This window comes from Coturnix japonica, chromosome 2, assembly GCF_054131305.1.
Source record: "Coturnix japonica strain WE chromosome 2, WE-NBRP24, whole genome shotgun sequence".
NCBI lineage: Eukaryota > Metazoa > Chordata > Aves > Galliformes > Phasianidae > Coturnix > Coturnix japonica.
Genome location: NC_140664.1, coordinates 97,919,622 through 97,945,407, shown reverse-complemented (window position 1 = coordinate 97,945,407; position 25,786 = coordinate 97,919,622). Strand labels below are relative to the sequence as shown.

The 25,786-nt window shown below is 42.0% G+C and overlaps 1 protein-coding gene across 4 annotated transcripts in view; it reads left to right on the top strand.

Annotated features, from left to right (window-relative positions):
* The first annotated feature begins 263 nt into the window (after positions 1-263).
* The window catches only part of ARPP21 (cAMP regulated phosphoprotein 21), a 177,431-nt gene continuing 151,908 nt past the window's right edge, over positions 264-25,786 (top strand). For 3 of the 4 annotated variants that reach the window (XM_085538170.1, XM_085538157.1, XM_085538182.1), the window contains exon 1: positions 273-408. The gene's annotated coding sequence lies outside the window, so the exon portion shown is untranslated. Of the gene's footprint in view, positions 409-25,786 lie in introns of all 4 variants that reach the window. The other variant, XM_085538153.1, reaches the window with a different exon arrangement.

The following is a 25,786-nucleotide window of genomic DNA, read 5'->3' as shown; positions in this document are numbered from 1 at the left end:
TCCTCCAGCTGATGGGGCCGGAGCATTTCACTCCTTTTTGCTTTCCCTTTAACTAGAGGCAGAGCAGGACAGTCATTTCTCTAAGGGCTGCTCGGTGGCCATATCATTCTCTTTTCTGGCTAATATTAGCCACACAGCTGATTGTCACAGTCTGTGCCCTGCAACAGGTGCAGCAGGGCCACGGCGCTGGAATCCAGCCCGGCCCAGTGCCGGCGTTGGCAGCGGCCTTCCCATTATATCAGGAAGGGCTGTATCCCGTCGCCGCCATGTCCCAGCCCCCCTGGCTCGCCTCAGCTGTCTGCGGGACGTGGAGCCGGACAGAGGGTGCCCTGGAAAAAGCAGAGCTGTTGGTTTTGGGTGCAGAAAGCCGGCAAGTCTGGATGTGACTACTGCTGCGTGGCGGACAGGGTAAGGAGAAGGCCTCAGCACAGCCCTGCTGCTCGCAGGGAGGGGGGATCACCTGAAAAAAAAACACAAAATCCTGTGGAAAAAATCAGCTATCAGCACTGCTGTTGAGCAGATAGGGGTTGAGTTCGCTCATGTGTTGGTCCTGGTTTCTTTGCAGCACAGCAAAATGCAAGCACTTTGTTTTTTGCATTAATTTTAATTGGTGTTCTCTAATTTTAGAATGCTCCTGTGCAAAATTACTTTCAATTCCAGTGGTGATTAGATGATGATGACGTGTTTTAATAATAAACATGGGAGAGATATAGAAAAAGAAATAAAATATGCTGACTTCAATTGTGGGAAGGGAGGTGAGAAGTGCTGTTGCTCTGTATCTGATCTGCCTGCTCAGGGGTCTGAGATTCTCATGTATGCTTTGTTCTCCTTTTGAAATGGCAATAGCTTCTTTTGGTAAAACAAATATTGTGGTGTTTACTGAGTATAAAGTTTGGAGATGAGGAGGGAAGTGCCTCACAGGGCACTGTTCTGCCTGCTATGGTTGTGTGACCTGCTCTCCGACCATAGGGAGAGGCAGGGCAGGCAGGCACACCATAGGAGCTCTGCTCTGAAATGATGACCAAGGCACACAATTGACTACTGCAGTGTTCCTAGACAGCTAGATTGATGTATAATACACTGGCACCAGGGGGAACCTCTCCCTTGGCTTTGGTAGACTTTGGATCTGTTTCTGTCGATAGGTGAAATTATTTTCTGTGAAGCTGTGGAACAAATAAGCACTATCTAGACCAAAGAAACAACACCGAATTGATGAGGAAGGTCCTGCCTCACAAGCATCGGGTGTCTCTAGGCACAGTTTAGGTCTAAGTTTTTTTCTAGGAGAGGTTTTTGCTTTAGACCATAAAATTAAGAACACGATCTTTAGAAGATAGAGGGAAACTGCCTTATCTCAGCGCTACTCGCTACAGTTGTATGTGGAGTTGTGCCTGAAGGCACATAGAGGCTTTCCGTTGCACACAGGAATTTCTCTGGGGTCTGTGGATTCTTCCTGGCACTACCTCTGACTGAGGACACAGTGCTACTGTAACTACTGCTGTCCTGCTGTTCATCTTCTGTCAAGGCCAGTGCTGGGCAAGGGACCTGACGTGGTGGTTTGGCAATGAGGACGCTATGTAAACTATGGTAATTCCATACATCTCTTATGCCCTGACTCATGCTTTCAGCCAAGCCATTCTCTGACTCTCTGTCTGCTTCACAGTGCCTGTTCAGTCTGGTTTCTGTTCCCCGTACTTTATGAAGCAGAATTTGCTGTACTTCAAAACAGAGGAAATGCAGAAGCTGCTGGGCAGGATTGGGTCAAGGCTACGTGCTGGTGCCATGCTGACAGGAGACATGGCAGAAGCACAGAGAAAATACATGTCCATCTCCTTTTAAAAGTTATTTGTTTGCAACTTTTAAAGTGTCTCTCCAAGCAGTTTGCACAGAGGTAATTTGCAAGTTTGATGCCATCTTTCAAATGCTGTTTTTAAGCAGATTTCACAGCCAGTAAGGTCCCACAGGAGAGCAGCAGGCTGGGTCCCTACAGAGCTGGCTCTATTGCCTGACAAAGTACGTTTGTGTCCAGCTAGAGAAGAACAGTTGAGCTACATGGATCTCTAGTAGTGCTGGAGCATGGCATTTTGTTTGTGGTTCTTTTTTGTTTGTTTGGTTTTTGGTTTTTTTTTTGTTTTCTTGTCTTTATTTTTAACCATTATAGGCAAATGCTCAGAATTGCAGGAGCTTGAGAAAAGTGCATCTCCTATTGTGCACATCACTGATCTTGGATTTGAGTTAGAGGGCATATCCAAAAACAGTCTTACAGTTGGCCTTTCATAAGGTCATGCAGTCATTGTTCTACCCTCGTGATTCTTTTATTATTATTAGTTTATTAAAATTATGTATCAGTTTCATAGGAAATTGACATTATGTTTTTATGGCCTTCTGTATCACATTATTCTCATAACTTACCCCGGCATCATAATCTAGTAATTTCTTGGGTATTTAGCTTGTAATATCACTGCAACATAATGAGAAAATCCAATTACATTTCTAAGCAGCATAGGAATCCCCTCTGATACTGTAAACACATTACTTGGTCAAGTTATTTTAATATGGTGATAAGGAAGTAGAGTAATATCCTATAATAACATGCATATTAAGGTACTGAAGAAGACAATTCCTTTTGCTTCATCAGCTATTACAAACATCTGCTATATAAAATCTAGGCCATAGGAATGTATACATGCATGCATTTGAGAATATGACTCGTGTAACAGAACAGCGTGGGCTAAGAACTCATGAAGTCAGCCCTCTTAGGATCCTGAACTACTGCTGCTGAGGCTGGCAATAGCCAGCAAGCAAGCAAGATACCCCTCTGTTATATATTGACAACCCTGCACATCTCTGAATTTTTCCAGGAACACTCCCTTTCTGACACAGAAATTCTGATTATGGTCTGTCTGCTCTTCACCAGGGTCTAGAGATACAGAGCAAGGGAGAAAGGCTGTTTGGCAGGGAGGCTGGAAAGAGAGGACTGGGACAGATTTTCCACCAGATGCTCCCCAGAGCAAAGGCAATTTCCAGACAAGTTTATTTACAGCTACAGTTGTGTATTGTTTACAAACTCACACCTCCTGAAAAGCAAAAGAAAGGGGGAAAATTACTGGAAACAGAAAAAAAGAATGCATGAACAATCTTACTGGCTATAGAGGCACTCTAGTAGGTTTTCTGACCCATCCTTTGGGGAGGTCTGAGGAGGGTATACCCACCTGGAACTGAACCTGCTGAGCCTATGCCTCCTCTTGTCTCATTTGTTATGAATGGCCTTCATCAGTAAGCCAGGACAATGGTAACATGTTCTCAGTATGAACACAGTGAGATCTACCTAACATTGGGTTTTCCTTGTTATTTTCCTAGCAAGTTCAGACATCTGTCCCTTGCTGCTGCAGTGATGACTGCACCTTTGCTTACACATCCACTTCTTCCCCACAGCAGTTAAGAAAGGTTAAATGAAGGTCTGTGTAAGTCAGCCTTTGGGTTAAAGGTATCAGCAGTGCATGTGCATGGAAGGAAGGACGGGAAAGTAGTCTGGCTCTTACCAGGGAAAGAAAAATCCATCTGCTACATATATTTATTTAAGGAATGAGGAGGTGATGTGTTTACAAAACAGACAGGTTGACACTTCCTACATTAAAGCAGTGTTGGTGGGGAAGGCTCATGAAGATTCCTCTTTGAACCCCTTAAAAATGTGTTGGCAGCTCCAAGCAGGCCACGCAGTAATGGAAGAACAAGATGGAAAGCAGCAGCAGGACCCAGTACCTGCATGTGCAAATCCCTGCACAGTGCAAAGGCCCAGAGCTGGAGCAGGGCAGGTGACGACCAGTGATAGATGATGTTGAGATCTCACAGAGAAATGATATAATAAATGGTTGGTCTGACACAGTAGAAAATGTTTGGATAGCAGTGACAGGTAATAAATAAGCTCATGTTGCTATAGATCCTCGAGGCTGTGCTGCTGCAAAAATGCTTTCTGATTTTCTTTCTCTAAGGGAAAGAGGAAGGTGTTCATTGTAGGCAGGCATGAAGAAACCATTTGCTGCATGCAGTCAGTGTAATCTAAGGCTAAACCAGACCCATGTCAAGTATTCCTGCAGCTGCAGGTTCTCAGTTGTCATAGCTAAGGTTACAAAACAACTTCCCTTGCGTCTTGTCTAATGTCACCGTCTAGAGCTGAGGTTCCACTGTTGTATTTGAGGCTATAACACTTTGTTTTCTTGCACTTGTTATCAGGACTGTGGCAAAGATGGGGACGATCAATTTGCCCTAAGCACAGACGCGTTATAGGTGATGCATAGTGATACATCAAGGGCCGCAGACCCAACTTCAGCACTTGAGTTTCTAAATGTTTCTATATATCATCTTCTATAGTAATCAAATTTGGGTTTTGTTTGTTTTTTCCCTTTCTGTATGACTTTATTTTATTTGAATATCATAAGTAGACCTCTGTTGCTGGGGCTGCACTGGTAAGTTTGGTGGGTCCTCCAAGTTAGTTTTTGCTGGATAGGTATATAATGCTTGGATGCATCATTACAAAATTAATAAAGACTTGGATTAAGAAATCTGTTAATTGACTTAGTGATTTGGAAGGGGTTGCTCAAGAAGCAGATTAGCATAACATTACTTGATTAAAAGAAAAAAATAACAACACAAAGGAGTGGCAATATTTCTAGCATTTTGTAGTAGCTACGAACTCCTAAAATGGGTAAGAAAAAAAAAGTGCCCTTTTTATTTTCATTATAAACACTGAAACAATGCATAAAATATTCCATAGGCGTTTTGTTTTGTTTTTAACTATAATACATGAACGGGTTAGTAAACAGTCAAGGAATGAGACTGCTAAAATTATCCACACAGCTTCAGTGTTTCAGAATGATGTGGTTTAGTGTATTTTCTGCAGGTCTCATTCCATGCAATGACAGCTATCCGGTATTGATGAATAAATCAGGGGCCAGAGAAGCACATAATGATCCCTTCCAGACAGGGCGCTGGTGTCTGCAGTGGGACTAAAAGGACAATCCAAGAGAGTTATCATTTAAAAAACCATCACTGAAGTTAGATGGCACAGTGCATGAGGTTTCATACATTTGTGTCATAGTTTTAGAACTTGTCATTTCAGAAAATTTGTAATCTTAACACTTTCTAGTAGACCTGATTTCATATCTCCTATTTTCTTAGCCATGATAAAGGTTTCCGGGACTTGGCAGGGGGGAGGATTATTTTGGAGCAGGCATGTCATGCCCTATCATTTGATTTACAGCACTGGGCAAAGACCCAACAGTTACTACATAGACCTACTGAGTTCCAGCATTTAGAAAGCAAGATCTGCAAATGGAAACAAACATTTTTTTTCCTGAATCTGTCTTGTAACTACAGTAGCTTGATGTGACTGGATATATTTTTGCTATTTCCTTTGCTTTTGCAGTACGCTAAGCCTATGCTAACTGGATTTTAGGATTACTTTCTGTTCAGCGCGGTATTGGCGTCATAGGATTATAATGAGAGACTTTTCAACCACTGGAATACACAATATTAATTCCTGCACTATACTTTCCGTAGTATTGCATTATGTTTCCCACTCATTAATCTGTTGGCCTCTAAGCCCCGTGTTTCTTATGATCAGATAACTGTTTTGTTACAGATAACCCTAATAGGGCTAAATCTTGTTGATAAACAGGACTACCACATTTTACATGTGGAGAAAAAAAGGAACTGAAGGAAATGCATGTAGGGGAAGTAGATAACTATATATGCAAGGTATTAGTTCCAAAATCATGTTTACCTTACGTATCTATTTGAGAGGTGAAGCAAGTTTCCCTAGAAGATAGATAGCTAATAGCACTGTTACAATCTATTCTGTCATTGCTCTTTTTATTTTTAGATTTGACATGGCTTACAAAGTGTTTGTGAATATGGTTATCCCTAATTTACAGATGAGTGATCCTGGGTGATACAATCACGTTGGAGGTCAGAGAAAATAATATTAAGAGGGGAGCACCATGTCTGCTGCCACCCATGCTGTATTATCTTTGACTTTCCAAATAACCTTTTTCTCAGCCACCCATTAGTGGCCATGAAAGAGGGTTGAAATGGAGGGGCTGGGAAAGCGCTGCTCCCACTGCAGGCTGCAAGCAGCACACACATATCTGGCATAGAATTTCAGCCCTGCTGCTGTGTTTTTGCTGACAGCGCAGTAACAAGCTGAAACAACACCACGCTATTCCCAGAGCTGCATGGACATTACTAATGCCAATGAATAAGTAAAACCTATCTGTTATGACATGAAATACTTGTATATTATGCACAGACTGTATACTATGCCAGATCTGATGCTGTTAAATAAGGAAATCTCTCCTTGTTTTCTTTTCACTCAAGAAAAAAATCAGTATTTTCAAACTGGGAACATGTATTTACCATGTTTTTGAGGGTGATTGGAGGCTAAATACAAAGCCTCACATTACAATTTGAAGAATTTTGCTGTGAAATTAGTACTTACATCCATTTTCATGCTTTTAGGCATCAGAGGTATAAAAGCATCATCAAATCAAGAAGCTGGGGAAGGGTGGGCTAAGAGGAGCTGCTAGTGCCCTCCTGAGAGTGTAAGGCTCTTATCAGCACCCCAAAAAGTAAGGCTGTACTGGCTGTGTGAGAAAAAGATGCATGGATGGGCAGGAGCTGCCCCTGGTAACACTGGCTTTGTGTGACAGTGGTGGGAGCAAAACACAAGGCCAAGAGCTCTAGGCCCTAAGTGGGTGAGGCAAAGAAACAGCCATGAAGAGTGGTGTTGGCTTCGGCATGGCTCAGGCGGTGTGATGATAGCTCTAACTTCCTTAGTGTGCTTGACTTCCAAAGGGAAGGGAATTGTAGCATAGATGATTTTTTTAGAACTTGTATCTAAGGAAGACTGTACTAGAAAAATGTTGTCAGGAAAACTCAGGCTTCCTTTGAGGAGGTTTGAGCAGGTTCCTCGGCTATGTGTCTTCACAGAATGGCATGACAGAGTCGGGGTTGGTTTCGGTGGAAGGTTATGGGACTGCATGAGCTACACCAGCCAGAGTAAACATTCCTATGTCTGGCCCCTGGAAAGGGAGATAAAGCAGTCTTAAACGACCAGTTCTGTTGACAAATAACTCGGTTTGTGATACATGAGAGATCTGGTGCTTTTTGCTGAGAGAAAACAGATCTGTGCCATAGTAACCAGTTGACTCACTGCATGGAAAAAGATGTCAGAAATCAGAAAATGCCTTGTGAAAACTGTTGAAAGGCAGCATGGGGCTGATCCCATTGGTGTCTTGCTTGTTTAATTCTAAGCCACCAGCTGTGGTCAGAGGCATCCCTGCACCACTCAGATTCAGAGCCATCAGCTTCACTCTTCATCCCAGATTGCCTCATTGTGAGGAGGTGGGAGACTAATGGATCATCTAGCTTAGATCTAGCTTAGGATCCAGGCAAGCAGCAGGGCTACTGGAGAAGAAACAGGACATAAGTACAGATAGCCCTCTCCATGCTGCAGCTCCTCACTTTAGGGCACTTAGAGGTGCAGGGACTTCCTGAATACAGTGGCATCCCAACCACCATGTTTGTTAGACGTGTCCCTCATGAATTTGCTTTCAGGTTTATTTTATATTTTTGGCCCTCTATACCGCTCTGTAGCAGTGAGTCACAATTCAATTATACCTTGTGTGAACAAGTTCAGTGCTGCGTTGGAACCAGCAATTAGTACTTGCAGTTGTGATGCATCGAGACATTTTCTGTGCGAAATGTACTTTTCATCAGCATTACCCCATGAGGGGAGCTGCTTGCTGAAGCTTGCAGGAGATAGCAGTTCCAAGGGGGAAGGGGCCAGTGCCAGCTGATGAGCAGCACCACAGTGAGAGGAGATAGTGAGGCAGTGTCAGCGTGGGGCTGCTCGCTTTGTTCTACTTGGCACAAGAACAATTAAAACATTCTCGTTGCTTGATGAACCCCAACTGCTTATTTGGTTCACTGTGGTCATGGAAACACCTGACCTATTTACACCTTGAGCAGAGCAATAGGCATTTGGTGGAGGCGAGGTGGGAAAAGAAAGGATGCATTGAATTTGGATTTTGGAGACATTTAATTAAGACAGTATACGTGCATACATGCCAGTGAGGCACAGTGAGAGGACACTGGTCTGAGCAGGCCATGGCTTCTGTTTCAGCTCAGCTGCAGCTCTGCAGGCTCCCTGAGCAAACATGATTTGCCCCGAGCCTGTGTTCCACATGTATAAAATAACGTTCATCTTCTTGCCCAACATTTCCAAAGGTTTGTCACAGGCTTTTTCAGATCATAGGGGAATTCAGCTTTCTGTCACTTTAACACTGTGTTATATCGTGGTCTCTATGCAACATCCATCACTGAACAGGCTTCTGTTCAGAGAAACCTTGCTGTAACTGGGAAGGAACAGGAAAGTCTCACTCTGCACCAGAGCTACCCATACACTTGACTCTGTGGTACTACTTGTCTGTCTCCCAGTACAGCCAGGAAGATGGGAATGAACAACATAAAGTCGTTTGAAAAGAGAATGGCCAGCAGGTTGTGGGAGGTGATCCTCTCCCTCTACTCAGCCCCAGTGAGGCCTCATCTGGAATACTGCATCCAGTTCTGGGCTCACCAGTACAAAAAGAAGGTGATCTCCTTGAAAGAATCTACTAGAGAGTAACAAGGATAATGAAGAGCCTGGAGTGTCTCCCGGACAAGGAAAGGCTGAGTAACATGGGAGCGTTCAGCCTGGGGAAGACTGTGAGAGTATCTGATCAATGTTTATAAATATCTAAAGCACAGGAGGCAACTGGACAAGGGCAGACTCTTCTCAGTGGTATGTAGCAATAGGACAAGGAGCAATGGCTTAAACTTGAACATAGGAAAGTTCCACACCAATATGCAGAAGAATGTTGTTACAGCGTAGGTGACACAGCACAGGAACAGATTGCCTCGTGAGGTTGTGGGAGTCTCCTTTGGAGATATTCAGGACCCATCTGGATGCATGCCTATGTGACCTCCCGTAGGGAGCCTGCTTTAGCAGGGGGGCTGGACTCAATCTCCAGAAGTCCCTTCAACCCCTGCAATTCTATTATTCTGTTTGGTCACACTGAATGGAGCAATAGACGTTTAATTGCAGCTCAGGCTTTTACTTAAGGTTCCCATAGCAGAATAATGCTGTGTAAGGCAGTGGAATATGTGTGGGGCAGATGTCAGGCTGAGTTTTGAAACTTCTTGCCCTCCTCAGGCCAGCATAGAATGTAGCTGACCTTCTGAAGGCACATATTAATATAAAAGGGCAAATTAAGTAATGACAGTTACCTTAAATGGAACCCTAGCTGAAGAAAGAAGAGATCTGCTGGAGAGAGGAAGATATTAAAGTCTACATATAAAGAACTCTGCAGATACAAGATAATCATGGTGCATATTAAGAATGAAAGGAGCTTCAGGACTTTAATGATCTTCTGGGAAATCCTGAGGAAGAAAGGATGACCGCGTTCAGTATTAGTGAGAGAGAATCTTTAATGTCCCCAAAGCATCTGATTAATAACCATCGCATCAAACCTCAGGAATGCATATTTGGTAGCTCTTTAAGATGAAAGCTCCCCTTCTGCATGCTTAAAAAAATATTATTTTTTGATTGCATATTTCAGAACCATTCGTGTTCTGGCCAGTAACAGTTTTTATCCTAAGAGTAAGGGTTGACTGAGGAACAAACTGTGCAAATTCTGTTCTTAAACACCAAAACGAGAGAGAAAATACCATCTGTCTCCTCTCCAGCCTACTCTCCCTGGTCCCGGCAATGCCTTCTAGTGGAAAAACAGTTAAGCTAGTCAAGAAGCTACTAACATGGCCAACATCAACAGAATGTAACGTAATGGTCTGTGTGTGCAGAAGGACCGCTGCCTCTTCCAAACAGGAGTAATTCCTGGTCTCAGCAGCTCAGGCAGGATGCTCCCACTGTCATGATGCTGGGAGCTTGGTGGGATGCTTCAGCCGCAGCAAAGGCTGTGGCATTCCTGAGAGCTTCCCCCTCACCCTGCTACAGCAATCAGATTGTCAGAGTTTTGACAGCAGCTGTGACTCATTTCAGGAAGAAATCCACTTGAGTGCTCATTATCACTTCAGCATCATTTACATTTTTCCCAGTCAGGTGGATATTTTGTCGTGACAGGGTGCAGGCTGTTTCTTTTGCCCGCACAAACGTAGTTTCTACCTGGAAGCTCCTGCCAGAAGCTTTGCATCTGGCTGACTTCTGTTTCTGACTACTTTATTTCCTCCTCCTTGTCCTAAGTGGCTGTCTGGGTTTTGGAGACTAGTTACACAACGCTGCCTTTTCCCTCCTCCAGTGCTGCTGAATGTATTTCAGGGCCATAGAGGAGAAGAGACTGATGTGCTGAGCTACCTTTGCCCATCCACTTGTGACTGGGGTGTAATAAGTAAGGTTGTCGGCAGAGACTGCTGAGAATTTTCTGCCAAATTGAATTTTTCATAAACTGATTATTGCAAAGTGCTCTTGGCTGAGGAGAGTTTAACACCTTTCTAACACAGCTAGCATAGCTAGAAGGAGTTACTGAAATAATAATCCCCTTCTGGATCCTTGGCCAGGATTTTGGATTTGCCAAGAAACTGCTTCCACCCCCATTCCCTCACCCCTTAGTAAGCCCACTTAAGGTTTTTAAGGAGCTATTCTTGGTTACAGGCACAGGGAGAGTTCTTCTCAGCTGGTGTAAAGCAGCCTACCTCCATTGATTTCAGTGCACTGAGCTGCTTTAGTACTGTGTGGGTGATCATATGATTCAGACGCAGACGATAAAGTTGACAGCAATGTACCCTCAATAACTTAATCTTAGCATTTTAATCCAAAGACAGCTATGTAGCCAAGGGAAGGAGCTGACTGAGCTACTCAGGTTGTCTCAGAATTTCTGCTTTGTGTTTTCTATTTTCAAAGTAATCATCCTGAGCATTTTTGGGTTATAGTGTGTTCATTCCTAATTCCATGTCAGTCGGTTATTTAAATAGGTGGGTGACTCTGGCTACTTGAGATGTGATGATGTCTTTGGTGCCTAACCGCAACCAGTTGTGGAGGACACAGAACAAACTCTCCTGCAGGTGAATGCAGTTGCTGGACAGAGTATCCAGAATATATTCACCGTGCATGAGTGTCTGCAGAAGGGTGAACACAAAACAGGTTGCAACTGAACCAGAGCTGCTGTTTGCAATTGGTCCAAATCATGTTTTGAGCTCAAAACATATTACCAAAAGCATTATTTTGGATGAACCATATCTCTTCAGTTTAGCTACTTGAGGCTGTGCCCACTTAGCTTCTGTGGAGGACCTGGTTCATGGTGGCACTTTGGTGGGAAATTCAGCTGGATATCCCAGGGGTGGGCACAGATCCCATGGCACAGACCTGACAGAACAGGTGCCAGAAGTGAGCAGTGCTTTTAAAAATTAAATGAATTCATCATTCTAAAGCCCTTGTCCCTCAGATCACCTTTCCAGCTCTTAGCTTTGAGCAAATAGTACCTTCACAATAGCAACAGGGGGAGAGCGTGTCCTTATTTATTATTGTATTTCTTTTCCCTTTTCTTAATATTTGTGTCATTTAAAATATGACGGGTTTTCACACACGTTGGTGACATAGATCCAAAAGAAAGCCCACGCTGTGCCAAAGGGGAGACGTTTAGGAAAGTGCCAAGGAACAGAACAAAGGCACAATGTGCCGCCAGCTCACTGCCAGCGAGATCCTACGAAATAATCCGTACATTGCACAGGACACATACGGACAATGTGGTCACAGTTTAAAGCTATGCCATCTGTCTGGGGAAAACTGAATGGTTTTGATCTGCTCCCAGAATGAAAACAGAAGTAGGAGTGCTGGGGCTTGGATTCTGCTAGGTGATGCAAACAAGTCCAGCGTTCCCAAATGTCCAACAGAGCATCTTCTGCTGGGAGAAGGTGGCTGGGCTGCTCCAAGGGGCAGGCATGAAAACTGCTTCCACATTTGCAAGAATCATGAATTAATTAACATAGTGTGGATATTTATAATTCAAGTGTTTCTGCTGAGACTGAGCAACTTGAATCTTTTTGTGGGCCAAAAATTTACAAAAGCTAGAGAAAAAAAACCAACAACAAACAAACAGCATAAGGTCAAGAACTTCTTTTCACTGTATGAAAATGCCTTTTTGCTGTCCATTAGTATCCATTTTGAAATGAAGAGCCATTTTGACTTGAAAAATGAACCTTTGTAATTAGAAGTGAATTTCAGTATGGCATTTTAACTGATGTGGGATGTTCACTGAAAAATGACCTGAAACCAGTGCCAAACCCTTTCAAGAAATCCTTCATTGAGTACTTTCAGCCAGCTCTTAATGCGTGGGAGTTATCTACACCAGTAGAAGTTCTGCCCTTAAGCCAGAGAATGCACATCATGAAAACCTGTCATTTTAGTCAGATAATTCATAAATATTAAGGATAGTTGTTTGATGTGATAAACAAGATAGAAAATCACTATGTGGTAGGATAGGAACAACGGCAGCTATGAGTGCGCTATGGTTAAGTGCCCAAAGCCTTTAGCAATTAAAATAGAATGTCATTTATTCATTGTTTTTGACAAGAAAAACTATGTTTTGTTCTGTTTTTAACAATTCAGACATTAAATTGTTTGCCAGTGAAGATGAGTATTAAAAAACAAGAGTGTTAGAATAATTCATTGGTAACATTTTTTCTGTCATTCCGGGACCTGCAGTATCAGCAAAGGTGGGTGAATACAGAATTCCTTTTCTGGAGAAAATATAAAGTAAAATAAAACAAGCAGGGTAGGTCTCACCTGAAATGACAATTATTTTCCCAGCATTATTCAATGGAAAAGATATGCAGAAAACTTTTGTTTGTTTCTTCATTAAGAAAAAGAAAAATTGAAAAGAAAAAAATCATGGAGATTCCCCCCCCTCCCCCCCCACTCTCCCCCACCCCCTTTTTTTTTTCCTATTTAATCAGCTAAGGAGGAGAGGGAGGAAGTTTGACAGTTTCATTAAAAAAAGAAATAAAAAAGCTCCTTTGTGTCTTTAAAAAACGTAAGCTCCTCCTAAGCAGACAGGGTGGCCAAAAATAACAAAACCTTCTTTGCTTCATTGCAACAGGAGTGTCTATCTGCAGTGTAGCCCTAGAGAGTTGGGAGTCTTGTTCTTTTCCTGGGAGATAGGCAAGGAAGAATGATGGCACATTTCAGTGCTTGCTGTAGGTCTCTCCTAACCATTGTGTCCATATGTATGAAATGCATTTTGGACTGGCCTCCAGAAGTACTGGGGACACGGTACCTGTCAAGCATCACCTAAATGCAGCTTGGATGAACCAGGGACCATAACGTTTCAGGTTTTCCACTGCTTACACTTGCTGGGAGTGAGAAGAGATTTAGTACTTCAGGTTTATTTTCACTTTCTCGCCTTTCTTAATACACATATCAGATCTAGGGAAAATGATCTCTGCATTTATTTCAGAGGGAAAAAAAAGAAAAGAAAAAAGCTGAAGTGCTGTTTTCATTCTGAATTGGGAACAAAACTGCTCTTGACTTTCTCAAGGCACAGAATTCTAAAAATTCACTTAACATCCTATTTTGCTGGCTTTTCAGTTCTGCATTTATTTTCTGAATTCTTCTCTAGTATGTCAATAACACACAGTACTGGTTTGGGTCTTTCATTTGGTCTTTTCTGCAATAGCTGAAATACTTATTTTAATCAATTCTTTTTTAAACCTTAGGAGCAGCTGTTACTTGGTGTTGACTAGAACATCTTAACATTGCCTGCAGATCACAGAGGGTTTTTTTTCACATTATGGCTGAAAGCTTTTCCTCTTAGCTCAATCTTTTCTATAGATATCTATTTAAATGCCATTCATTCAGATTTATAAAAGAATAAATGTGAAGTAGGCCCTCTATTTTAATTTGTGTAGCATGATGCTGTTAGACCATAAAATCCAGTATCAAACATTTCTTTAGATGCCTTGTTTCATTCAAAGCATTCTTCTGCTTGGAGGCACTAGGCAGGCCCCTTGGGCAATTTGTTTCCAGTCGAGAGATATTAATGTTCCGATCTGATAAAGTGTTGTTGTTTTCCTCAGTTCCATCTTTCTGTGGCACTGAGATTGTGAATGCAACAAGTATTGATGAACGAGGTGCTCGTGGAGCCAAACAGCAAACCCACATCAGTGAGAACAGAGTGACCTGGTGTAGAAAGAAGAGTCATCTCCTTATCCACCAATGTACGCTTTGTGTATAGGTTGCTGCAAAGTGCACTCTCATTTACTTGATGGCTGTATGACAAATGCAGTGCTTGTGTCATTTCTTACCCGTGCCTATGAAAAATGGGCTTAATTTTTTATAATGGCCATGATTTTTTATCTATACTGCCCAGCTATACAGATGCTGGATGTTGTGTCTACACATAGTATCTTAAGTGATAAACAATTTGTTTTTGCAGTTTGGCCAGCATCATTAGTTAATTAGACCGTGGCTGTTTAGGCACCTGGAACAAGCAGTGGGAATTTAAATTCTTCTGATAAAAGGATTTATTTCTAATGAGTCTCGACACATAATGAGTTCCAACCGGGGGAGACTGACCATTAGCGGATGACTCACAGCATTACCGTAAAGATCAGAGTCACATATTTAATTTTATAAGGCTTACATACACTCAGTCAGAGCACCGATTCTAGAAACAAATCTTTTGTTTCCAGTTTTGTTGCTGTGTTAGATTTCATACAGTCCTCCTATGCCTGAGAGTAAACACAGTAGGACACAGCAGACTATTTATTTTATTTCACTTTTTTATTGCTCTTCCTCTCTCCAGTTTCAGGAGGAAAAGAAGCTGAGTTTTTAATATTGCGAGAATGCTCAGCCCTTTTCAGCTGGGAGATGTCAGAAGCAGCTGCAGAACTAAATGAAAGGAGCTCATCTCTGGAAATTTGCTATGCTATAATAAATGCAGGCTTCTGCTGGTGAGCTGCTGATGGCCCTTTAATGTCTTTATGCTCCAGCACTACTCAAAGACACCGTACTGCCTGCCCTCCCTCCCTTCCCTGCAGTTCCTTGCACCCCCTGCCCACCCAGGGTTAGGATTTGACAGTGCCAAGGTGAGAGTTCACCACAACGCTCAAGGACCAGGCTGGGTCTGAGGAAAAGGGCTGCTGCCTGCTTTTATCGTTCAGGCAGCAGCATGCATTCACTTCAGACTGATATGCTCTTTTACTGACGGATTTGCTTGACATATTTGGCTCCTGAGTCGCAGCCATATATCATGTATTGTCAAGTGTGCAATACAGGGGCATGCAAATCTATGTGTTTTGTTTAAGAAATGTATGCCACGCAAGGAGGAATGAATTTCCTCCACATCCTGGTGCAGTAATTCCCCAGTTAGAGATGCACCACTTCTTTGATTGAAACTCAAGAATTGCCTTGCAGCCTATAGACCTCTGCTCTTTCTAAGTTATGTTGGGAGCACTGGCACCTACCAGCCTGGAGCCTGGTTAAGTGTTAAAAGAGCAGGATGGATTCCCCAGAAACACATTTACATCTGGGAGGTGAGGACAGCAAGAGCAAAACTTGGTGAAAGGATCTCAGAGTCTGAAGGAGGCTTTGGGAAACCATCTGGGCAAAGAGTAAACTTTTGTTTAGAAACCTTAGCACAAGTTGTTGAGCTGCTGTGCACAGCTGTGATTCATCATGGGGGTATGTGATTAGTGTGGGTGGCAGGTGAGACTTGAAGGCAGAGGAGTGTGAGGCTGATGGGCAGCACTGAGAAGACATGGAAGAGCTTGGGCTACCAAGTCCAATGGGCAGGGATACTGCCTTGATAAAACACCATGATAATTTGGATTATTTGGAGATCATCACAGCAGAAATGCAAGAGTATTGCTCACTGCTGGGTAGCAATGGGAATAATGCAGCATAAAATCTCAAATCTCCCTGATAGAGAAGGAAATAAACCAATTACTGTGATCCTTCTCAGCCTAAGCAACTGCACGTTTGCAGCAGTCTCCATCAGTTGACCTGACTCAGGAGCACAGGAGCCCTGCCGGTTGGCCCCAGCAAACAGTAAGCACCAAATGGTATGGCAATGATAACAACTACTTCCCTAAGGCAAGTCACGTTTTGAGAACCTCTGCACGTCAGCCCATGCCAGCACATGAGGCCAAGCAACCACGCTGGAGAGCAAAGTAGATTCCAGAGCCTGGAGGAGGGGATGCATGTGGGGGCAGAGGACAAGGACAAGGCCTACGTACCTGTGGTTGACAGGTGGAAGGCAGTTGCTACCTATTCAGAAAAGTTTTCTTGGTAAACAGCTCATTTTGTTTCAGAAGCACAGAGCCCTCACTTGAACTTCTGCAGCACTCAGTTGGCAGTGTAGTGTAATAAAGGAAAGAATCGGCAATCATCACTGTAATGAAACTTCAGTTTTTCCATAGCTTGGAATATTACAGTAAAATACCACCAAAAAGTGAGTTGCTCTGACTGACATGATAAGTATTAACATTGGGAAGTCATTTTTCTGCATTAAATTTCCCTTACATTTTTTATTTCAGATGCTGTTTCTACATCAGTTTGATTTTTTCAGACTCAAATAGTCCCTTACATAAGGCTTTAGCTGCCCAATTTCTTCTGAAGTCACTCATTTGCTCTTCTGTTGTAGGAAAGCAGTTGTTAGCTAGGATATGCCAAGAAAATAAAAGAACTTTTGCTTATTTTTTCACCATCATGCCGCCCAGCTGCCCCAAAGTCTCATTGCTCTTTAATACCAAAGACTTTAATGCAGAGAGAGATAAATAGAAGGAGGCTACAAGTACCTTTACATGGGGCAGTCTGCCACTTGGCACAGGCCTCGTCTTGAGTCAATGTTTAATTGTATTTGCTGATCATAGTTCAGGCCTGAATAATTATAGATAGATTATGTCTATTAAAAAAGAAGAGGGGAGAAGCACAGCAAATTCTCACTGCAAGGTACCTGAATGCTTTTAAAATTGTATTTTTCCTTTTAGAATCAAGGGGTTGTGATATTAAAAACATCCACATAGTATTGATTGGAAGTAGAGATTTTGGAGCACCGATTTACCAAATACATGCAAAATCCAGATGTAATTCATCCCTGATATTGCAGCTGGGATGAATTTTTTCCAAGATCTATACAGAATCTGGTTTGACAAAGACTGCCAAACAGCCAGATTGTATTGCACGTGCCAGGCATTGTGGGCTCTGGTTCCTTTTTACCTGAAGTGCCCTCCGTGACCTCATTCTTGTGAAGGTTTTTCTATGGCATTGTATGCATAAGCAACCAGTGTAGTTCATTCAGCCTAAAGTATTGTTGCTATTAGCTAACGGTGACACATTTTCAGATATATGTATTTATTTACTGTATTCCCTTTGCCTGCGGTCCTGCAAGGTGAAATTCATTTATTATCCACTTTGAGAATGGGGTACCACTCTGCAAACTGGAAGCTGAACTATGAAACCAGAAATCTTTCTCTGTGTAGCTTGCTGAAGGTGCATTGCAGCATCCCTTCACCTGAATGAAAGCAGCCAAAGAACCACCACAAAGGCTGCAGGCACAAATCTTCCCACATTCTGGCAGGAAAATTGCAGCTCTGGCAGCCTGAAGTTTCTTGCTGGAACAGCTTGTCTGCACCCCATTGGGGATCCCATGCAGCTGTGCCATGCTTGTGAGTTCTTTTGCAGAACAAGAATCCAGTTCTTTTCAGCAAAACTGTTTCCAGGTGCAGACGTCAAGTTCTGAACTTGATTTCACGTTCCCAAGAGCTGCCACAGCTGTGACCACACTGCCAGAAAGTAATAGCAACATAAAAAAAATGGTTTTTGTAGCATATTTTCTCTTAGAATTAATAGGGGCTGTTTGAAAAGCCAAAATGCCAAAATCAACCTGGAATGCCGTTGGGAATTTGACATGGAGTTTGGCAGAGCTGAGGGCAGGCTGCAGTCACGTGCATGGATGGGATAGGAGAGATTTTCCCTGCAGGAGTGATTCCTGGCTTTGTTTTCAAATTTTCCTTCTTGTTCTTCAAATGAAGGATGGGAAACAAGGATAGATCATGTGTAAAATACCAGGTGAAGTGCTGCTGCTTTAGGTCTTTCATCCTTAAATTGGGAAGGATGTCAGGAGTTCCATAAAACCCAAAGGATGCGTCTTTGTTCCTCTGGCAGTGCAACAATAAAATCAGCACAGGCCAATGCTGACATATGGATATCTCAGTCCCAACATACACTGGGAAGGCATTCTATCTCCTCAGTAAACGAGGCTGTCAAAGAAGTTCACTTTCAAGAAATCAACCTAAATTATGGCACATGGAAAGTTCTGCAGATTAGTTTTCCTTAGTTCAGTCAATGCTAAATGAATGGCAGTCGAGAAGAGGGAAGCTGATTGTGTTCTGCCTGACATTTAGGTAAATGCAGGTGAGAAGTCATGAACCCATATCTTCTGCTGTAAGAGAGCTTCATTGCATCCCCAGAGATATTCGCAGCCAGAGTAACTGGCTGTGGCACTCTATGCTGCACACTTTGCTCCCTCTCTGCGCAGACATGTTGAGTATTTCCCTATTCCTTGACCTCACTGAAGCCATTCAGCCTGAACACGTGGTTTGTTCCTGTGTACCCGTCTGACAACCAGAAGAAACGTCATGCAGCATTCAGTGCTGACCAGCAGCCTTCCAGCCTCAGCCTTCTCTTCCCCCTCCCAGCTCTGCCAGCAGCTCTCTCTGCAGCCTTGGTTGAGCCATCTCCGAGCTGCATTCAGCATGCACCAAGGAGTGCTCCCAGTGCTTCCTTTCCTTTCTGGATGGGTAGCATGGATGCCAGCCTCAATAGCAGTGAATTATTAGTATTTAGGGAGGGAATTTTTAGTATTTATTGTGTCTCTGGTAAACTTTGCCAATGATTCATTATGGTGTTTTAATTAAAGAAAACAGTCTGTAATTAACAAAGGGATGCTATATTGTAGATCTGTGAGGGTGATGAGACACTGGAACAGGTTGCCTAGTAAGGCTGTGAATGCCCCTTCCCTGGAAGTATAAAAGGCCAGGCTGGAATTGGGCTTTGAGCAACCTGGTCTAATGGGAGGTGTCCTTGCCTATAGCAGAGGGATTGGAACCAGATGATCTTGAAGGTCTCTTCCAACCCAAGCCATTATATGATTTTATGAATCTATGATTATTTTTATTAATCATTGGTGCTGCACAGGAGTTATATTCTCAGTTACTTGTAATGCTCTTTTTTGCCTATTTTTTCCACTTTGGGGTGGAGTCTGTTGTTTTCTTAAGACACAGACAGCCTGACGCAAGGCTCTGCTAATGTCAGTGCAGTGTTGTACATGCAAGTTTTTCTTAACACTCTTGAGAGAAAGGAAATTTCAGTTGTTGGGCTTTAAGGTTTAATGTTTTGCTTCTTCTGCAGTGTATCTCATCTGCTGAAGCTAAGGCATATTGGTTATCAGTGTAAAAATCTAGTAAAATCAGAGCAGCTGTCAAAGAGGATGTATTTTCCTGTACTCTGCTTTGAAGATGTATATATTAAACTGCAGAAATCTAGCTCAGGATGATCACGGACATTAATTTCCTACACGATCCCAATAACCATTCATCTGTGTGTGCTATAGGAACAGCAAGAGACAATTTTGAAGATCATTTCCTCCTTAAATAGGCTGTGTTGCTGCAAAAGGTGGTGGAAAAATTCCTGAGAAGCTTCACACTGTTGGCGTTAGCAGTTAACACCCTTCTTATGTATGACAGTGCATGTGAAGGAGGTGCACAGCCACCTAAGCTCCCTGCAAAAAGCAGAGGAAAATGGTTCAGAGCTGTCAGTGGTACAGTACTTATAATTGTTCCTTGCTATTACACACACACACTGCAGCCTCTTAAGTGGTGGCCCCCAGACTTTAATTTTCAGACTAGGTCTTTGCATCCCTCACTGGGCTGGTGTAAGCATTCCTGCAGAGCACAGCCTCAAGGAGAAGGTGTAGCTGCAGAGTTAGTCTGAATGCTAATGGCAAGTGCAATTGGGATAGATGGGAGTGGAAGGAGGTTCCTTCCAGAGATGTCTCTGTCTGGGTGCAATTGATGTGAGCCCACCAGTGTTCTTCTTGATCTATTCCTGAGAGCTGGGAGAAGCCACAACGTGGCTCTGCCTTGGGGCAGGAAGCACATGTAGGCATGCTAGGTGTCCAGCCAGCTTTGCAGTGCAGTCCAGAGAGTTTTTTCCAGCCTTGTTCTCCTGTATCTGCCTTACCACCCTCCCATAAATCCACATTTTATTTTTTTTAATAATTTGGGGGAAAAAAAAAAAAGAAAAACAAAAAAGGTTAATATAGCACTATTTTGTATCACTTTCAATTTCCCCATTTGTTTTTACACGTATCAGTGTAGCCAGGAATTAGAATGAGCTCATCAGCTCTAAGAGGAACTTCTCAAACACCTTCACCACCTTCCCTCCTACCACCCCTCCCACCCAGTGATTCAAAACCAGAGACCTTCCTTGAGAGAAGCGCTCACCTGTGCTTCATTAGAGATTTAAGGATTAGAGATTTGGCCTTAAGTGCTTTCCTAAATAGGAACCGGCAAGTGAATCACAGCCTTGTGAAAATCCCTGGCAGGGAAACGTGAATTCTGGGGCTCCCAGATGGTTAACCATGCCCTTGTTCTGAGCTTCTCTGAAGAGTGCATGGAAGGATTCACAGCTAGAAACATTAGCGCTCTGCCTTTATTTATTTATTTAATTTTGGCAAGCCTCCTTTGCCTACATGATCATGATTCTCTCAAATGGAGAGCAAGTGAATGTTAGTGTTTACCGCGCAGTAAATACGTTATTGTATCAACGTGTCTACATACTCGCGCAGATTTCAAGGTATCAGGGAAGGGTCTTGGAGGTCCCTCTTGCTTGCTGTCACTGAAGGGAAGAATGGAGAGGCAGAGGGAAGAGAGCAAAAGATAGAAAAGAGAGGAAAAAAAAAAAAAAAAAAAGAATTAAAAAGCTAATAACAGAGAAAGCTCACTGCCTGGGCTATGTCTCTTGCTGTGTTTGAATGATTTTTCTTTGTAGACGGCTTTGCACACTACTATTTTTAGAATCTCTTTAATAATTGAGCTGTAACGATTGTGCTCAGCAGTTAGAACAGGCAGGGAAAATAGCATCTCAAAGAAACAGTGTGCCAGGGTAATAATTTAAATCAAACTGCATTATACTGCATCGCCTTTTCCCCCTTCCCCAGAAAGGTGAAATGCTGCAGAGCCCTGAACACAGGGGAAAAATGAAAATTGGGCAAGTTTACAGCACATAATAAAATCCATCAAGAGAGTTTATGTCTTAGAGGTGGAGCAGAGGGAGAGGAAGAGGTCAGCTGCTAACGAATTGCTGCTGCTGCATGCTTTACAGTGGGGCTGCCTCAACTTCCACCATCAGCTGTGAATTAGAACTGAGCAGCCTGGCTCTACATTGCAGTAAGAGATTCGCCACAGAGGAAAAGCATTTGTCAAACCATGCCGAAACAAGCACAAAATCCAAAGGGAGGCAGGAGAATCCAGTTGTACTTCCCATGTTTGCTGTGCTTGGCTAAGGCCTGGCTGTGTGACCCAGTTGGTGCTATCCAGCATGGAACTGAGAGCCTTCTCTGCCCCCAGCAATGGTACTGTATGGCCGGGAGAAATAATATCCTGCTTGCCAATACTGACTGCAACCTCCTGTCCCTGGCTTCTGTCCTTAAAGGTAGGGTGAGGCGTGGGCAGCAGATCCAGAGTAGATGATTAACATCACTTGAAAATGCATGACAACAGCCATGATGTCAATGTATAAATTATTACAAACTATTATGATTTTTAGTGAAATTTCTCTAACCAAACACTTAACACTTGAAAAGGTTAGCAGTTGCTGCTACTGGAATGTAATACTGTTATTTCAAAAAGAATTTGGTAATATTTTTGTTTTTCATTATTTTGTGACAATATTCTTACTACTGCTATGCCCAAGCCTGATGACGTGATTAAATCCTTTTTAAGATTTTTGAGGAATTAGCTTTGCAGTTCCAAATTGGTCTTATGTTAATATGCTTCATTACTATACAGACAGAAAATGCTTTGAAACAGAAAAAGAATATAAAAGTATTATGATTAGCACTAAGTAGTGGCTGGCTTTAAAGATAGAAAAATCAGAAATTTGCTGTTATCATCTTATAATGTAATATTACAGCAGAGTAATAATTAGCATCCATCTCTGAACAAAACTGTGGGAACTTGTAAAAAAAAATCAGTATTTCAAAAGAAAAATGTTGAGCTTCTGTTCTCTAGAATTTTCTTTTAACATAAAACTCTTTAGCAGACAAAGACATTGAGCATTTCTTTGCAGTCAAAGAATCTGGGTGTTGAGGTGATCTCCTTAAGATGTCTCAAAACTTGGAGTAAGCTTGAAAATGCACAATGATCCTCTGGCTTTTCAGAGTTGGACCTTTGCAGATGATGACTATTAAGTTATTAGGAAGTTTGATTTTCCAACCAGCATACTGAAATCCTCTTCAGCACTCCTTTCTTCAAACTTTTTATAATTATTGGAGTTTGTTCTTTAAGTTTTCAACTCAAATCCTTCTCTCATGACACCTTATTCCACTTCTGGGACAGTTTGCATGCAATAATAATATTGACATTGTGATGTGAGAAATATTCCTATGATAAGAAGCTACTGTCAGTGCCTGGGAAGCTAAGAGCTTCCCTTCAGATTTCAGCAACTTGTCTGTCAGGGTGGAAAGGCTCTTTTTGAAAAACAATTATAATAGTTTAGGTCACAGAGGTCCATAAAAAGTATTAGGAAAATAATTCTAAGGCATTAGCCTTCTCTTCTGACCTAATTTGGACAGGAGTCCCTTCTTTGAAATTCAAGCAGAATATTACGATGAATTTGTTCTATGTTTTGACTTGGTTGGGATTAAAAAACTGAAAAAAGAGAGTTTCCTTTTTAAAATAGTATGCACTTCTTGCCTTGCTTCTACTAAGGCTGATTTTTACAGATAATGCTGTTGTAACTAAATTTTAAGCTCCCATTTTTTTAAACCAAATTGCTGTTGTTGTATCCTAGTTCATGAATAGTATGTTGACCCGGTTCCCAGAATATCTTGTTTAATTTTGGAACTGTCAAGCAAAACAAAAAGTAAGGTAGAATATGTCGCAGGATAAGTAGCTCCTCCGTAAACATGGAGAGAGCGTCCCAATTGTGAGCTCTGAAGTGTCTACTGCCTGTCTGCAGGCAAACTAGTTTGAAAATTAAAAATAAGATTCCCATGTTCATAAATAATAAAGTAATCCTAGCAGGTTTGTGTCAGGGTTTGTGTCAAGAGCTGTTAGTTTAGAGACTGAGCTGATCATGACACAGCTACTGCCAGCTTGCCTGAGATGTCACGAGGCAGTAGGAGCCAGCAGTGGGAAGACCAGCGTGTACTTTAGGACATATTGGTTATTTTTTAGCTAATGCTGAGTTTGCTTTGAGACTAAGATGTAACTGAGAGACTCTTTGCTAAGCCTGCCATCCATACTTTTCTGATATAACATCATAGGAAGATTAGCTTGAGAAACTCTACTTACAGCTGGCTTCAGGAGACCGGATGGGAACAAGATAAGGAGTAGAAATTTCTAGGATATGTCTATTGCAGTTCAGTGGATTCACACATAGGAGAGTGAGGGCTGTGGGCCCAGAGATGTTATTCTTGGGCTGATGCTGTGATGGGTGATTCTAGTGGTGTGGCAAGAAGGGTGAAAACACATGGGGAGAGCACTCTGGTCTTACCAAGGAGAGACTGGGGTTAGACTGCATGTCATTTCTATGGGGAGCTGATTGGAGAAAGGCAGCAGTGCAAGGCAGTTGGTCTCAAGAAAATAAACTTGGCCTTCAATTTTAAAAGAAAAACTTTTTAAACTTGTTAATGTCATATACAGCAGTTTATTTATAGCGCTCTCTAAATGTTAAGCAGAGGGAAATATCACTGCTAGACAGTAGGCTTTTATATGAGTAAAAAATATGTTTCACTTTTCTTCAGCTGATAAGGAAAAGTTATTAGATGTAGTAACTGAGGGCGAGAGGGATATGAATAGGCAATAAAAAAATTAATTGTATTGTTTTCTTTTCAGCATCGTATTTGATTTGATGCTTACTGAATGTTGGCTTCTATTTATTGTGGTGCCTGAGTGCTGGAGTTATATTTACATGTAAAATATGTATTTTAAAAAAGCCAGCAGTGTGGCTTTCTTGGCACAAAAAATTCATTGTTTATGGTTTACAGGTTGGCTGATATGCAAAGAATATGTGTGAGTAACATCCCTCTGCAGAAAGATAGAAATATACATATATCATTATACTTGCAGGCATTCAGCAGAATGGCAATTTTCAACTTCACAGATTTTCCTAAAGCTCAGCTGCATGGGCCAATTGGACCCATGAAATTGAAAATGAGCTCAGATTGGTTTGGAGGGATTAGGGCTACAAAGAGCATCCCTAGAATGGTGAACTTGGCCTCTCGGAATTATCCACATTGAACCTCAGAAATGCTAAATGGAAATTTCATTTGATGGAATTTGTAGCATGCTGGAAAGTCAAGTGGACCTGTGGTCCCAGAGACAGCTTTGTGGCTTAAATGTTGTGAGCCCTCAGCACAAGCCTGACTTCTCCAAAGCTTGAACAGATCTATTTAGTATTTGGAGGTTTAGGTGGATTATGTGTCAACTGGAAAGCCCGCAAGGCCTAACTGCTCATGTAAGCTTGTACCTCCTCTTCTGTTCTTCTTAGCCCTGCTTTTCTGAATTATGAGTGATGGGAATTAGCTTTTAATTAAATAATTCTATTTTCAGCAGTGGGAAAAAAGGAGGAAGTGAACATTTAATTTCTCCTAACTTCTTTCTAGAAAGGCCAAAACAGAGCAAAGTGTTTAAAAAAATGGAAAATCTATCAGGTTTTCAGTGTTATTCATTTAAATACAAGGTCACCTTCCATCAAAGACTACTGAACTAATAACTGTAATTCCTGCTTTTTGTTATTCCCCAGCGTCCTAGCTTCATGGAAATGTAGGTGAGAAAAAAATACTCAGTAGGAAATTCAGTAAGAAATACAATAGCTGAAAAAGCTCTGTCTTGGTGCCAGAAATAAAAGCACCCGGCTGCTGGGAAGGTGCCTGTTGCCCATTGCAGCGTATGCCATTCTCAGCTCTTCTGTGTTCAGCCATTAAGGGGTAATGAACTTCTTAATACCCATTTGTTTACAGAGCTGGCTGACAGAGGGATCATTTAATCTGGCTGCAGTGTATTTTTTCAGAAGTGAAATCCTTCCACTCTTCCTACTGCGATTTTTCCTTTGTGCAACTAGCAAAGGCGCTGCCTCAGAGAGAAAAAGAGCTTTTACAGATTTTAGGATCACTCAATGCACCAGTTAGCTTTTAAATTGTGACTGTCAGCAATTGTATCAAAGCAGAACTGCAGTCACAGTCTCATTGCACCATCTGTGCATATGATAAAAGACACATTCATTTAAGGATATGCTAAAAGGGAAATAGGTAAGAAATTTGAGTCTCCTAAATTCATGAGCACGAGACTGTTGTGCAGTGCACTTAGTCACATCGTGCCTATATTCTGTGCTGAAACTTGTGAAGAGTTTTATCCTTTTTTACAAAGATTGAGAATTAACAGTAAAATATCTTAAAACCTTTTGAATATATAGCTAAATGTCTCTTTTTTCTGCAGAGGTTAAAGCTTTTTTTCC